General features: G+C 43.2%; 1 pseudogene; it reads right to left on the bottom strand.

Moving 5' to 3' along the window:
* Positions 1–5868: 5868 nt before the first annotated feature.
* LOC139786511 (brefeldin A-inhibited guanine nucleotide-exchange protein 1-like) lies at positions 5869–8609 on the bottom strand (annotated as a pseudogene).
* Between the last annotated feature and the right edge of the window lie 552 nt (positions 8610–9161).

Raw genomic sequence — 9161 nt, 5'->3', positions numbered from 1 at the left:
ACCGCGAGCTTTTCTAACCCCCCTGTCGCTATTTATCGCTCACCCGCGAGAAACGCGGCTTGGTTAGGTTGCTCGAGGGTCCGCGCTGATCCTATGGCACCGGAACGCCGTCACGCGTGTTCCCCGTGGTTGCCCGCGTTGACAATGTGACGTGCCGTTGGGGAGTTTACGATTTGGTTAACCTCTGTATTCACGTGCCTAAATTGTTTTATGGATTAGGTAAAACAATTATTTTTTAATGTTTCGCATAAAAATTTGAAATAAATTTTTTTTTCTCTTAAAAAACAATTATTAAAATGTATCCTATCATTTTTCAGGATTAAATGTACGTATATGTATTGAAAATGCAGTGTAACGGATTAACCCCGGGGGGTGGCGGTTCAACCCCGGCATTTTTTAGATTTCAATTTTTGCACCGTTGTCGTTTTTGCTCTATACCGGTTAAACAAAGCGACGTAGATAAAAATTTCCTGTATAAATTTTGTAGCTAAAGGTTCACTCTTTACAGTGGTATACCAATTTTAACTACAATTATTTATTTTGTTGTTAAAAATCGGCACCGAAAAAAAACTAACGGTCTAGCCCCGGTCTCCCCTAAAAGTAAGAAAGTAACACAGTTTTGAAAGTCATTAAGGTCGGTATTCATAGTTAGTGTTGTTCGCCCGCGCAATCATCGGATCGACGTTCTTCTTTGGCAATGTACATGTCGTCCTCGACGCGACGTCTACCGTAGACCAGCTTAGCACCCTCCTTGACTCTCTTCTGCACGAACTGAAGAAGTTTGTCCAGATGAGCCTTGTGATTCTGCGGCCCGTGAGCCGTACTCCTGTCCAGTGGATTGCCGATGGTGATTTTCTTCACCTCGTCGACCACACGTCTCACGAACTCGTCATGGATGGTCTTCTCGACGTGTGATTACACGTGTGATGGTACCGTGATTACGCACACGTGATGGCATAGTGATTACGCACACGTGATGGCATAGTGATTACGCACACATAATAGCATAGTGAACACACACGTGATGGCATAGTACGATCTTTTACGATTAATATATAATTGATGATGAATTATAATATTGATCGTAAAAGATCGCACTACATATAAAAATAATATTTAAATATCAGATAAAATGGCAAAAACGTTACAAATACGTATAAATTCGGGTACGTATGCCAAAATCACTTCGTGAAGCGAGCATGATGCGTTCGTGCATGCACGGTGTGATAATCACGCCGTGAAGGTAACATGACCCCATACGAATTGTTATCTGGGGGTATATATATTATAATATCCGCGCGCGATTTATTATATTATAATATTTAATAACAAAATGCCCGCATAGCGATTAAAATAGCAATTTTAATGTAATTGTTATTTTATTATATCATTTTATTATTTTTATTATATTATTTAATTATGCAAATTGTGAGGGTCTATATATAATGAGATCGTGAAATGTGTTAATTATTCATCCAAGCTCGATCTCCACCCGAACTTGTCCTCAGTGGTCCGGCCTAGCGACCCCGCGTGTTTTCATTGTTCGCGCCCGCCTACGTGACTCGCTCGTGGCGACTGGCGTGTACGTGCCGGCAGCAGCGGCTAGATTGTCATTTGTCGTCCTTCGTGTTCCGTCGCCCTCGCGGTAACATTTCGCGTGCTCCGCGATAAAGTCTAAATAATCTAGATAATAAAGTCTGTTCCCGTGTACCTATTTCTGCCCTCACGGGCCATCCACGCCTTCCTGGCTTATCCTCGAGCCTTGCCTATCCGTCTGGCGGTGAATTTTAAGAATCTCGCGTGTCCGCGCGCGACCGGCCGGTCGATTATGGCTGCGATCCATTTGATATGTTACAAATGCTTCGAAGCGTTCTTTGTCTTCTTCTTTCTTCATTGAAAGAAAAGAGAAGAGAATGCTTCGAAGCATTTATAGCATTAAATGAACCGTAGTAGCCTATGGTTGCGTTCGGGGAGCGCGCTATTAGCGCTATTGCATCATTCTATCTTTATCGCTCATCAGGTGTAAAACGATGATAGAATAAGCAAATAGCGCTAATAGCGCGCTCCCCGAATCCAGCCTATATCTCAACAGGACGCTTCCGCTCGCGCGGTCTCACGCCTGTCCGCCTGTCCGCGCCTCGCCATTCGCCCCTCGTCGCCGTCGTAAGGAGGAAGATCGAGCTGATCGATCGGATCGACGCCGAGTTCTTCGGCTTCCGCTCATCGTGGATCAAAGTGACCTGCGAAAGTGTCGCGTTTGAGAGTGTCGAGGTTGCGATCGACAGAGTCGCGGAAATCAGCGGGAATTTCCATTCGCGTAACTGCGTGCGCCTGGATGCAGTGGTGTGTGTGCGCGCAAGATTAGGATCGTGCCGCTGGGAGAGAAAGAGCGGCATTCTCCTCCCGCTCGTGAGTCCCGTGAGTCACGGGAAGGAAAGGAGAGCGGCAAGGAATCGGTGTTGCGGCGCGCGCGAGACACACCGAGGAAAACGGAATATCGAATCGACAACGCCGGGCGGAGGGGAGTGGCAGTCCTCGATTGAGGATTACGCGGGCGCGTCGAGGATCGCCAAGATTTTGCCAATTCGTAAAAAAGGTGAGTCGTCCCTTCCCCCCGCTTTGTAAACAGAGAAATCGAGAGTGCGATCCTGATTCCGCTGATATTTCCTTCGGATGTTGTTGCCTTTGCAGGAATCGATCGACGCGAATTCGAGATCGAGGTTCGAGATCGAGGTCGAAAAACGGCGAACTGTTGGCCGCGACGACGCGACGTCGATTGCTTCATGTGTGATACGCAGCGAGAGAGAAAGGAAGAGGATCGAGCTGATCGATCAACGCCGAGTTCTTCGGCTTCCGCATTCTCCTCCTGCACGTGAGTCCCGTGCCCGTGGCCGGGAGAAAGGAGAGCGGCAAGGAATCGGCGTTGCGGCGCGCCGCAAACTTACTCAGGATTTAGAAAACATTTAGATAAATGTAAGTTAAACAATCGAGTAATTTATTGAATCCGCCAGTGTGTAGATAATAATAAAATTCAGAGTTGAGCGACCCAACTGGCCAATTTCCATTTATTAAACTCACAACGTTTCGGCCGTCATTAGGTCCTTTTCAAGTGAGACGTTATACATAGTTAACGTCACGATAGAAATACTTTTTTTTATTGTTTTCCAGGTTGGCGGATTTAATGGAGGAGCACAAGGAAGAACTGGCCACTCTGGAGACTCGACTCCGGTGCGATCTACGCTCTTCAAGAACAAAGGCCGCTGCGGACGTTCCGCACAGAGTTCAACAGCAGCAGCACGAGTTCTCGTCCGTCATGGACGGTGGATTTAGTAGCGAGCTTTGGGATCTTAGGATGGTGGCGCGGATTGACGACGGGGGTGTTATCGGGGCGGAGAACGTGACGTTAGGGGTATCGTAGATCCGAGCACCGGCGAGGTCCTGACCGTAGGCGAGGCGATCCGGCTCAGGATCCTCGACGTTAGGAACGGTAGAATAGTGACGTCGAGCAATGGCAGGACGAGCGTGTCGATCGAGGAGGCCGCTCGCGACGGTATCATCGACGCGGCGCTGGCCGATCGGCTGTTAGGTCCATGCGGGGTGAACGAGGAGGGTCATCGGGTGTCGCTGCTCGAGGCGATCCAGCGGGAGCTCTGCGACACCGAGCGGGCCGACATCGCGGACCGAGTTAAGCAAGCGGTGGAGGAAAAGTATAAGCTCTGTGACGAGACGCTCTCTAAGCTTCTGCAGTGGATCTCCGAAATTGAGGACAAGCTGGCGAATCAAGATACCGTCAAGGAAAACGTAGAGCAGTTAAGAAAGCAGATAATTATCATGAAAGAAATAAAGGAAGATCTTGAATCGCACAGTCGATCCGTTTTATCCTACCTGGATCAGATTCGATAGGTCGTCTTGACGGGCAGCAATGTGTTATCCAGCGACGAAGTGTCTACTTTGGAGAAGAACGGTCGATCTCTTAAAACCAGATTTGACAAAGCGTTAGATCGCACTGACAAATTAGTGAAACGTCTCATTGGTGCCAGAGATGAATTAACAAAGTTCAAGAATGAACTCACGACGTTCTCGATTTGGTTGGATAAGGCCAGAAGCGTGCTTGAAGAGAAGGAGCGTTCCTTATCCGATTTGAACAAGCTCAGTAGCAGCACGGATACGACTCGCTCTGAAAACCCATATAGGCATGTCCATCGAGACCTGGCGCTACTTCGCCAGCTGGTGCGACAAGATTCACGGTTCAACCATACCCATCTCGCATCGCCGCCGGTAGGACATTTATTTCTTTTGCTTCGGAATTAAAACGGTGATTTTTTTTAAGTAATTAATCTCAGAAATATCTTTGTTCGTAATACTTTCCATCGATTAAAGGCTGATTTATAGAGGCCGTAACCGTTGATTTAAGCCGTAATCTTTAAGAAATTGACCAATCACAGTCGATTGTACTTCTCACATTCGACTGTGATTGGTCAATTTCTTAAAGATTACGGCTTAAATCAACGGTTACGGCCTCTATAAATCAGCCTTAATAATAGGATAGGATTTAATCTTTCAATATAATTAAATTGTCTATTACTTAATAATTCTTTTCCGTCCTCTAGGACGACTTTTCGTCGAGAAGACCATCCATGACGAGTTCGTGAGACGTGTGGTCGACGAGGTGAAGAAAATCACCATCGGCAATCCACTGGACAGGAGTACGGCTCACGGGCCGCAGAATCACAAGGCTCATCTGGACAAACTTCTTCAGTTCGTGCAGAAAGGAGTCAAGGAGGGTGCTAAGCTGGTCTACGGTGGACGTCGAGGACGACATGTACATTGCCAAAGAAGAACGTCGATCCGATGATTGCGCGGGCGAACAACACTAACTATGAATACCGACCTTAATGACTTTCAAAACTGTGTTACTTTCTTACTTTATTCGTATGTATTTGACCGGAAATGAATGTCCGGTAAAAGAATCTACATATGAAATCGTTTGTATTTCGTATGAAGACTTTTGAAGTGCAATTAAAAAGGTTTGTGAGTCATTCAGTTAATTGTAATTAATTAATCATTTTTTCACCATGCACTTAGCCGGAATAGATAAATTAAACAAAGTTTTTATATCGAATTGTTTGTATTTCGTATGAAGAGTTATGAAGTGTGATTAAAAAGGTTTGTGAGTCATCCAGATAATTGTAATTAATTATTTATAAACCATGTACCTAGCCGAAATATAGATTTTTAGTTATTCGTGTTAAAAGAAGAAGGCGCTAGTGTTCCCGAAGGTTCGTCTGCAGTCAGAATTAATATAAACGTTTTACAAATTATTTTATACTGAAATAAATAAATATACACAGGCTATAAGCCTGTAGCTATAAGCCTGTAGCTATAAGCGATAGTATCTCGACATATGCAGAATGTTTAAACAATGTCCATAACTACACGGTATACTTGAAGACGGGGCTACCCCCCGTTCCCTTAATAAATTATGTAACATGAAGATGGTAAAATTTTTAGAACTCTAACAATAAGACGTGATTTATTATACAGTGCATCTAAATATACGATGATTTTAACGCGATGTGATATAATATTATATACTTAAATTAAAGTTATATCTTAAATGCGACAACTTACAATTTGTATTTCTTTCATTTATGTTATACTACTTATTGTAAAAGTATTTATTTAAGCTATAAAATTGTCTTGCTTTATGGAAATATCCATATTAATAAAATAGTTTATGTTATTCAGCATGTCAGTAATGCTAAAAAAAGGAACACTGGATATGAAGAGGATATAATTGTGATGAAATAATGTAATAAAAATTTATTTCTCTTAGTAGATAAAATATATATGTATAAATTCTCAACATCAATATATGTCTTAAATAATACAAATTTGCAATTCTAATTATTTCACTGCCCATTGTATATACGTAGCATACGTGTAAGAATGTATCATTTACTGACAAAAATACAAACATCCTGCATTATATATTCCGATTAGTCGGCATGTCCAATTTTAATTTAAAACGCGTTTCAACTTTTAAATTAAAAATTGTTTTCTCGTCCACGAATTTGATTCCATGTGAATATACATAAAACTCCTTGAATAGATCCCCTTCAAGTCTTCATCGATGAAATAACATTTCTATTAATATATAACCAGTTATGACTTCAAATATATATTCAACGACGTGCAAGGGTTCGACTTCATCTTAATCTCGTTGCCAGCGATTTCATCGTAGATCCCAGATAGGTATTTCTCAGGGAGATCCTCATTGTCGTTGATGCGCCAATTAAGCCTGATGAATGAAAGAAAATAAAAATAAGAAAAGACTCTTCAAGTCTATAATTAAAGAGATTATACCATTTGATTTGATATAAAGAGCGATTCCTATGCATTTTTATATTACTAATTATTACATAATATTAATAATAATAAAATAAAATAAGAAAAAATTAATAAAAATATACTAACAAAGATAAACTTAAATACCATAAAATTTTCTCAATATTAATAATTATATGTATGTAAAACATAATTTTTTAATTAACTTTAAAAATTGCTATACGTACTTGATGTATTGTTCTTTGGTCATTTTATTCTTAACCTGAGTGCAAATCGGTGGTCAGCATTATGATTGAGAAGCCGAGAACGTAGGCTGTATCCGCGCTCTCCTCGTCACCTGGTTATGATTATGGTCGCCCAGAAAGTCTCCAATGGCGGTCTTGTCGAGCCGCTCGTCCAGGTGCAGCCACCTGGCCACATCCTCCGGCGAAGTACCGAGCAGTCCTTGCTCCTGCAAGTACTGTACACCCTTGCCGGGCTTCCGGCTAAAGATCTCGATACCGGCCTCCCATACCTCTTTTTGTTGTTTCTGTACTTCATACTGCTCCGGCGAGTCCGGCACCTCCTTGTTGCCAGTCAGACTGGAGTTGGCCGACGAGAGGCTGCCAGCGCTGCCGTAACGCGGTAGCGGGGTCTCCGGCGTCGTATCCGGTGGATTTGACAATGGTTACTGATCCGTTGGCACCTGTGATTCACGTAAAGATCCCGACTCCACTCCACCATGCACTTCAGAATAGACACAAGGCACTCGAGACCACGGATGCGCATAGATTTCTCCTGAAAGAGCAAGACACTAATATTACAAACAAAACTTTATATTGCTTGTTTCGAAGAACATTCTCTGTTTCAAATAATACATCTATCCTGTCATCCTCTTTCTTATAACGCACCTGATTTGGCGATGCACCTAGCTCCAGAGCTTGACGACCTTGAGCAATCTTAGAGAGATCATTGACGAGCCTCTCGAAGAGATTCGCTGCTGAGAGATCGCAATCGTAGTTAATGTAGATGTCGACGACGCTCTGGGCATCCGCACAGATCCTCGTAAGCGCATGTATGACCATCCACTGCTCGAAAGAGCTGCTAGAGGTCTCGAGGATGTTCATAAAGACCTCCTTGAAGAACACCTCAATCTGCATCTTGAGGTGCATCTTGAAACGGGCAAGCAGCGCCAGGAACAGTGCTAACGACAGCTCGAACACTTCCGGCACCGAAGACACGCCATTCTTCGACAGCGCGACACACAAGTACTGTTTAATGGCGATAACAAACATCTCGTTAGAACGCAATATTGGACCGGCATTCTGCAAGATTCCCAGAAGTAACTGAAGCGACAAGATCTTGGAACGGAGCTCGTGTGATCTTGGATCGGGAGTGCCGTCCGGCAGCGGTTTCATAGAGAGCTTGCAGAGAGCGCGAAACACCAGGACTGCATCCTTTTGCACATGGGTGAATTTCGCAGTTACCATGTTGTCATTCTCAGCGGCCGCCTCGTCACCGTTGTCCTCCGGACTGCCGTTCTCCAAACTGACCTTCTCTTCCAATGGCACCACGGATTTTACTACATCATCAAGAATACTCTCTACAATCGTTTGAGAATCAATGTTATCATTACTAGGAGCATTCTCTGGACTTAGCTCGGCTTCAGTTTCGCCGTTTGCTATGACAGAACCCTCCTGCTGATGTTCCCCATCAAGCCTCACGTTCTCTTCCTCCGCCTGAGTCTCCATTCGCGCGAAGATCACGTTGATCATCTGCGTGAGAGTCGCACGGGCTGTTGTTTGATTCACCAGGTTGCGCGACGCCAAATAAACGTTGTAAACAGTACGAATTGTTAACAGTACCGTACCCTCGTGTACCTCCACATACTGGCTTGTCATTACAGTCAGCAGAGCTTTAATAATCTGCAGCTGCACACCCTCATCGGTCTGGGGACCGGTGAAGCAACCGCAAATTGTCTCGACAATGCGCACAATCAGCAGCTTGTTAGGCTCCGTTGAATCAGACACATTGCCAGTGAGATGGCCATATGCGATTAACTTCTGCAGGCAGTCCAGTGCTGTCACCACAATCCGCGGTGACTTGCTCTGACATGCTAACTCAAATGGCAAGAAGTACTTCTCAGCGGTAATGACATTTGAGTCGCTCTTGGACTGTGGCAGGGCGTTTGAGATAACCTCTTCACCCTGCACAGCTGGTACATCTTTGATCTCGTTACGGAGGTCCTCTGCAAGATGGAAATATATGAGTGACAAACTTAATTAGGAACTATCGCTTATAGCTACAGGCTTATAGCCTGTATATTTACTTATTTCAGTATAAAATAATTTGTAAAACGCGTTTATATTAATTCTCTACTGCAGACGGACCTTCGGGAACACTAGCGCCTTCTTCTTTTAACACAAATAACTAAAAATCTATATTTCGGCTAGGTACATGGTTTATAAATAATTAATTACAATTATCTGGATGACTCACAAACCTTTTTAATCACACTTCATAACTCTTCATACGAAATACAAACGATTCGATATAAAAACTTTGTTTAATTTATCTATTCCGGCTAAGTGCATGGTGAAAAAATGATTAATTAATTACAATTAACTGAATGACTCACAAACCTTTTCAATTGCACTTCAAAAGTCTTCATACGAAATACAAACGATTTCATATGTAGATTCTTTTACCGGACATTCATTTCCGGTCAAATACATACGAATTCTTACTTTTATATATTGCATCACTGTTGCGGCGAACAGTTTTAATATAAAGATTTTCATGTGACACATGCGAAAGGATCCTGCACCAAATCA

This window comes from Temnothorax nylanderi, unplaced genomic scaffold (genome assembly GCF_030848795.1).
Source record: "Temnothorax nylanderi isolate EJ_2023f unplaced genomic scaffold, tnyl_v1.0 TNYL_tig1057_pilon, whole genome shotgun sequence".
Taxonomy (NCBI): domain Eukaryota; kingdom Metazoa; phylum Arthropoda; class Insecta; order Hymenoptera; family Formicidae; genus Temnothorax; species Temnothorax nylanderi.
The sequence above is the reverse complement of the archived record's forward strand: the minus strand, read 5'-3'. Positions and strand labels throughout refer to the sequence as shown.